Source organism: Choloepus didactylus, chromosome X, assembly GCF_015220235.1.
Source record: "Choloepus didactylus isolate mChoDid1 chromosome X, mChoDid1.pri, whole genome shotgun sequence".
NCBI lineage: Eukaryota > Metazoa > Chordata > Mammalia > Pilosa > Megalonychidae > Choloepus > Choloepus didactylus.
In genome coordinates this window covers 98,715,851-98,723,720 of record NC_051334.1, presented here as the reverse complement: position 1 = coordinate 98,723,720, position 7,870 = coordinate 98,715,851, and the positions used below count along the sequence as shown (strand labels likewise).

The following is a 7,870-nucleotide window of genomic DNA, read 5'->3' as shown; positions in this document are numbered from 1 at the left end:
TATAGTTTACAACTGGTATATTTTTCCCTATATGCCCCTCTATTGTTAACTTATACTTATGGTGTCATATATTTTTTCTGGTTCATGAAAGAGATTTCTAATATTTGTACAGTTAATCATGGACATTGCCCACCATAAGGTTCACTGTTTTATACATACCCATCTTTTAACCTCCAACTTTTCTCCTGGTGATGTATGTGACATTCACACACCATTCAGCACTGTTAGTTATTTTCACAATGTGCTACCATCATCTCTGTTCATTTCCAAACATTTAAGTTCAACCTAGTTGAACATTCTGCTCATAATAAGCAACTGTTCCCCATTCTTTAGCCTCATTCTGTATCCTGGTAACTGATATTTCATGTCTATGAGTTTACATATTATAATTATTTCATATCAGTGAGACTCTGCAATATTTGTCCTTATATGTCTGAGTTATTTCACTCAATATAGTGCCCTCAAGTTTTCTTCATCAACCCATTTTTTTTAAGATTTTTTCACACACCATACATTCCATGTTAAGTAAGCAATTGATGGTTCCCTGCATAGTCACATATTTGTGTATTCACCACTCTCACCATTACCTATATAAGGACATCTCCATTTCTCCCAGAAAGTGGGAGGGAGAGTCAAAGAAGGTAGACAGAAAAAAGAAAAAGAAAAAAGAAAAAGATAAAAAAACACATGACAGCTAGAATACAACAAAAAAAGATAACAATAAAGTACAATAAAAAAGACAGACAACATTACCAATGCCAAGAGTCCCATGCCCCTCTATTATGCCCCCTCTTATATGCATTTATCCTCAGTATATTGCCTTTGTTACATTAAAGAAAGCATAATACAAAGTTTCTGTTAATTATAGTGTCTAGTTACATTGATTTTATTTTCCCCAATACCTCCCTATTTTTAACACCTTGTGAAGTTGGTATTCATTTGTTCTCCCTCATGAAAGAACATATTTGTACATTTAATCACAATTGTTGAACACTCTAGGTTTTCACTGAAGTATACAGTCCCAGTCTTTATCTTTCTTCTTTCTGTCTGATGTTTCCCATGCTCCTAACCTTCCTCTTTCAACCATATTCAGAGTTATCTTTGTTCGGTGTCCTTACATTGCTGTGCTACCATCACCTAAAATTGTGTTCCAAACCTCTCACTCCTGTCTTTTCCTACCCATCAGTAGCGCTCCCTTTACTATTTCCTGTAGAGCAGGTGTCTTGTTCACAAACTCTGTCATTGTCCATTTGTCAGAGAATATTTTAAACTCTCCCACATATTTGAAGGACACTTTTGCCAGATATAGGATTCTTGGTTGGTGGTTTTTCTCTTTCAGTATCTTAAATATATCACACCACTTCCTTCTTCCCTCCATGGTTTCTGTTGAGAAATCCACACATAGTCTTATCATGCTTCCTTTTTACATGATGGATGGGTTTTCTCTTGCTGTTTTCAGGATTCTCTCTTTGTCTTTGACATTTGATAATCTGATTATTAAGTGTCTTGGCATAGGCCTATTCAGATCTATTGTGTTTGGGGTATGCTGAACTTCTTGGGTCTGTAATTTTACATCTTTCATAAGAGATGGGAAATTTTCATTATTTCCTCCATTATTGCTTCTGCCTCTTTTCCCTTCTCTTCTCCTTCTGGGATACCCATGATATGTACATTCCTGCACTTCATGTTGTCATTCAATTCCCAGAGGCATTGTTCATATCTTTCCATTCTTTTCTCTATCTGTTCTTTTGTGTGTAGGCTTTTGGGTGTCTTGCTCTCCAGTTCCTGAGTGATTTCTTCTGCCTTTTTAGATCTGTCATATGTCTCCATTGAGACCTGTGTTGCGCCTTTCATTTCCATAGTTTCTGCCAGTTATTCTTTTAAACTTTTTATTTCTACCTTATGTACACCCAGTGTTTTTATAGCCTTTATCTCTTTTTCCATATCTTCTCTAAACTTTTTGAATTGATTTAGCTTTAGTTGTTTCAATTCCTGTATCTCAGTTGAAGTGTAAGTTTGTTCCTTCAACTGGGCCATAACTTTGTTTCTCTTAGTGTAGGTTGTAGTTTTCTGTTGTCTAGGCATCTGGTTTCCTTGGTTACTCCAAACAGGTTTTCCCAGACCAGAACAGGCTCAGGTCCCAGAAGGAAAAAAATATTCAGTATCTGGTTTCCCTGATGGTGTGTCTCAGAGGATTGACACATTATGTGATTTTTTTCCCAGCAGGTGGTGCCTGTCAGCCTGTGACTCCAAACTCATGAACTGTAGGACAGGACATCTGAAATTCTACACACAAAAGAACATATAGGGAAAAGAATAGACAAATATGAACAGAGTATCAGGGAACTGAATGACAACATGGAGTGCATGAATGTACATGTCATGGGTGTCCCAGTAGGAGAAGATAAGGGAAAGGGAACAGAAACAATAATGGAGGAAATAATCACTGATAATTTCCCACCTTTTATGAAATACATAAAATTATAGATCCAGGAAAGGCAGTGTATCCCAAACAGAATGAATCAAAATAGACCTATGCCAAGACACTTAATAATTAGATTATCAAATGTCAAAGACAAAGAGAGAATTCTGAAAGCAGCAAGAGAAAAGCAATCCATCACATACAAGGGAAGCTTGATAAGAATATATGCAGATTTCTCAGTAGAAACTATGGAGGCAAGAAGGCAGTGGTATTATATATTTAAGACACTGAAAGAGGAAAAACCACCAACAAAGAATCCTATATCTGGCAAAACTGTCCTTCAAATATGAGGGAGAGTTTAAAATATTCCCAGACAGACCCTTGGAGAGTTTGTAAACTGCTGCTCTACAGGAAATAATAATGGGAACACTGCTGACAGGAAAATACAGGAGACAGAGGTTTGGAGCACAATATTGGGTGATAGTAGCACAATAACATAAGGGCACTGAACAAAGATGACTAGGAGTATGGTGGAATGAAAAAGGTTAGGGTCATGTAGGACACCAGAGGAGACGGAAGATAAAAACTGAGACTGTATTACTTGGTGAAACCTAGAGTGGTCAATGATTGTGATTAAATGTACAAATATGTGTTTACATGAGGGAGAACAAATGAATGTCAACCTTGCAAGGTGTTAAAAATGGGGTAGTATTCAGGAAAAAAAATACAATCAATGCAAACTAGAGTCTATAGTTAACAGTAACATTGTAATATGTAACAAAGGCAATATACCAAAGCTAAATATCTATAAGAGGGGAATACAGGGGAGGGATATGGGATTATTGACATTGGTGTTTGTTCCAGTTTGCCAATGCTGCTGGGATGCAAAATACCAGAAATGGATTGGCTTTTAAAAAGGGGGTTTATTTGGTTATGAAGTTACAGTCTTAAAGCTGTTGTTAATGGTTTGGCTGGATGGTCAGGGACTTGGAAGGAACATGATTGGAAGATTGGTGACAAAGAAATCTGGGGAAGGGGAATGTGGATAGACTTTTCTGAGTGGGCAAAAAACATGAAGATATTTGTGTCCCATGTGAATGCTCACCAGAGGGTGACTTCAGCAGAAGATTTTAATAACCAAGTTAATAAAATGACCTGTTTGGTGGCTATCAATCAGCCTCTTTCCCCAGCAACTCCTGTCATTTCCCAATGGGCTCATGAACAAAGTGTTCATGGTGATAGGGATGGAGGTTTTGCATGGGCTTAGCAACATGGGCTTGCACTCACCAAGTCTGACCTGGCCACAGCCACTGCTGAGCACCCAATCTGCCAGCAGCAGAGACCCACACGCAGTCCCTGATATTGCACCATTCCCTGAGATGATCAGCCTGCTACCAGGTGGCAAATTGATTACATTGGACCACTTCCATCATGGAGGGGGCAGTGATTTGTTCTTACTGAAATAGACAAATACTCCAGATATGGGTTTGCCTTCCCTGCACAAAATGCTTCTGTCCAAACTACCATCTGTGGACTTACAGAATGCCTTATCCACCATCGTGGTATTCCACACAGCATTGCTTCTGACAAAGAAACCCACTTCACAGCAAATGAAGTGAGGGAATGGGCACATGCTCATGGAACTCTGGTCTTACCATGTTCCCCATCATCCAGAGGCAGCTGGGTTGATAGAATGGTGGAATGGCCTGTTGAAGACTCAATTATGGCACCAACTAGGTGGCAATACCTTGCAGAGCTGGGGCCATGTTCCCCAGGAGGCTGTGTATGCTCTGAATCAGTGTCTACTCTATGGTGCTGTTGCTCCCATAGCCAGGATTCATGGGTCCAGGAATCAAGGGGTGGAAACAGAAGTGGCATCACTCACTATCACTCCTAGTGATTATTTGGTAAATTTTTGCTTCCTGTCCCTGCAACCTTAAGCTCTGCTGGTCTACAAGTCTTTGTTCCAAAAGGAGGAGTGCTTCCACCAGGAAACACAACAATAATCCCGCTGAACTGGAAGTTAAGACTGCCACCTGGCCACTTTGGGCTTTTTATGCCTCTGAATCAACAGGCAAGGAAGGGGATTACTGTACTGGCTGGGGTGATTGATCCTATCAAAGGGATATAACACTGCAACTACACAATGGAGGTAAAGAAGAGTTTTCCTGGAATACAGGAGATCCCCTAGGGCATCTGTTAGCACTAGCATGCACTGTGATTAAAGTCCATGGAAAACTGCAACAACCCAATCCAGGCAGGATAAACAATGGCCAAGAAACTTCATGAATGAAGGTTTGGGTCACCCCACCAGGCAAAGAACTTCAGCCAGCTGAAGTGCTTGTTGAGGATAAGGGGAATGTGGAATGCATAGTGGAAGAAGGTAGTGATAAATATGAACTGTGGCCATATGACCAGTTACAGAAATGAGGACTATGATGGCATGAATATTTCCTCCTTGTTTTGTTATGAGTATGTTTGTATTTGTCTGTAAAGGAAATATCTTTGCTTTCTTCTCTGTCTTATCTCTTTATAATATGACATAAGCTGTATTGTTCATTTAGCTGCATTTAAGCTAAGGGAAATAAATTTTAAGAATTAATGTCACCCAAGGACTTGCACCTTATTGTGGAGAGATTTAATGCATTTCTGATTGTACCTGGACAGTGGAGTATTGTGAGGTGAAATATGTATCTGTTATTGTTCTCTGCTTAGAGATAAATTATGGTTTTAGGTGATGTGTATAACTGCCAAGTTGACAAGGGGTGGACTGTGATGGTTAGGTTCATGTGTCAACTTGGTCAGGTGATGGTACCCAAGTGTCTGATCAAGCAAGCACTGGCCTAACCATTGCTGGGAGGGTGTTTATGGCTGGTTAATAAAACAAGAGGTTGGTTTATTAAATCATCACTCAATTAACTACAGCTGTGACTAATGACATCAATGAAGGGCATGTCTTCCACAATGAGAGAATGCAGTCAGCTGGATTTAATCCAATCAGTTGAAGACTTTTAAGTTAGACAGATAGAGGATATTCACTTCTTTTTCAGCTGACCAGTGAAGCATTTTCTGAGGAGTTTGTCAAAGTTGCTAGTTCATTTCCTGAGGAGTTCATCAAACACCCTCATTGGAGTTGCCAGTTTTGTTGCCTGAGGAGTTCATCCAAATCTTCATTGGAGTTGCCAGTTTGCTGCCTGCCCTATGGAATTTGGACTCATGCATATCTACAGTTGTGTGAGACACTTTTATAAGTCTTATATTTATAGATATCTTTTGTTGATTCTGTTTTACTAGAGAACCCTAATTAATACAGTGTTGTTGTCTGACATTTAATTTTATTTTAATTTTATTTTTTCTTTTGTTGCTTTTTAGTTGTCATTTTTTTCCTTTTTCTTTTTTCTTTTAACTTTTTTTTACTCTTGCTCTTTCTTTATGGAAGAAATGGAAAAGTCCTTATATAGATATGTTGGTGAATGCACAACTATGTGATTATACAGGGAAATAGTGTTTCTTTACAGAGGATGGAATGCATGTAAACAAACAATATTTACCTGTATAATTCTGTGATGGTTTCCTGGATTATAAAATTTCCCTGTATGGTGCAAGAATAAAACCACCTAAAAAATAAACAGAAGGACAGGAGTGCTGGAGAACATGAGGAGAATGTGTTGTACCTATTTGTCATTGGTAGGGACAAAGAATGGTGCAGCCCATCTGTAGGTCAGCGTGATGGTTCCACAGAAAGCTAAGCCTCAGGTTGCCATATGGTTCTGCAACTTGGTTATTGAGTATATATTTGGAAGAATTGAAAAGTGGGGCATGAATGGACATTTGCACAGTGGGGTTTATGGTGTCAGTATTCATGATTTGCAGTGGATGGAGATTTTTCAAAAACATTATGGGTACTAATACAACTAATTAAATATTGATTGAAATATTTTATTTTAAGTAATAGAGTGTAGTATATATCTGTATAGCATAAGATTATATCCAGATAGTTAGTAGTCATTTACTACTATAATATTTTTGCCTTCAGGGCACAGGTATTTATTGAAATAATAATTGCAGTTTACAAATAAAGTTGTCTAAATTAAGAGTAATATATTATACCTGCCAACTATGTCCCTTCAAGAAAGGCATATTTTCCCCCTTTTCAGGAAAAGCTGATTAAACACTACACCTGCCCCAAATAACTTTCTCTTCCTTCCTTCCATCCTTCCTTTCTCTTCCTTTCTTTGTTTCTTTCTTTCTTTAGATATTTGAAATACAACTTTATTCTGATTCTAAATGAAAAGGAATGGGTATGACAGTAACAAACAAGACTTCTCCACTGAATATTATGATGTGACTGCAGCAGTCTTGTATTTGAAACTCAAAAAGGAAACAACTGTGTTCCAAAACAGCTAAATATGCAGGTTCAAAAAATGAATTTTTTTTAACTGCCACATTCACTCCAAAGCCCATTCATCTCCTTCAGAATCCCAAAGATTAAGCACATGTTCTGCTTAGCTATATAATAAAGTGGCAAACACACTGCACCACTGACACCACAGGACAGTTGCCTATAAAACTAGACTTCTGATGCTGGGCTCCAGCTTCACTTTCTCACAGGTCATCATCCTCATCCAGCAGAGCAGTTGTCTGAGCAATCTCTAAGTCATGTTCTTACTGTGCTGCCAAAGCTGGGTCCATGACAACCTCTGGTGGGGCAGGAGCAGGCATGGCCACAAACTCCAAGTTAGGGTCTGCAGTCAGTTTTCTAGCAAGCCAAAGGAAGAGCCTTTCAAAGTTGTAGTTACTTTTGGCAGAAATGTCATAGTACTGAAGATTCTTCTTTTGGTGGAAGATGATGGATTTTACCTTAACTTTCCTGTCCTTAATATCCACTTTGCTGCCACACAACATGATGGGGATGTTTTCACACACTCAAACCAGATCTCTATGCCAGTTAGGCACATTCTTGTAAGTAATTCTTGATGTTACATCAAACATTATAATGGCACACTGGGCTTCAATGTAATAGCCATCTCTCAGGCCACTGAATTTCTCCTGACCAGCCATATCCCACATGTTGAATTTAATAGGCCCTCTGTTGGTATGGAATACAAGGGGATGGACCTCCACATCCAAGGTGGCTACATACTTCTCAAATTCACCAGTCAAATGACATTTCACAAATGTAGTTTTTCCAGTACCACCATCGACAATCAATACAAGTTTAAACTGAACTTGGGGCTCTCCTTGGGTGGCCATCATCATGGTTCTTCCAGAAGTGTCTCCATCCCCCATCTGAGAATCTTTCTTTCTTTCTCTTTCTTTCTTTGTTTCTTTGTTTCTTTCTTTCTTTCTTTCTTTCTTTCTTTCTTTCTTTCTTTCTTTTCTTTTTTTTTCTTTTCTTTTTTTTTCCTTTCTCTTTTTCTTTCTTTCTTTCTTTTCTTTTCTTTCTTC

At 38.5% G+C, this 7,870-nt stretch overlaps 1 pseudogene; it reads right to left on the bottom strand.

Annotated features, from left to right (window-relative positions):
- Nucleotides 1-7,027: 7,027 nt before the first annotated feature.
- On the bottom strand, nt 7,028-7,675 carry LOC119523337 (annotated as a pseudogene).
- Nucleotides 7,676-7,870: the final 195 nt, after the last annotated feature.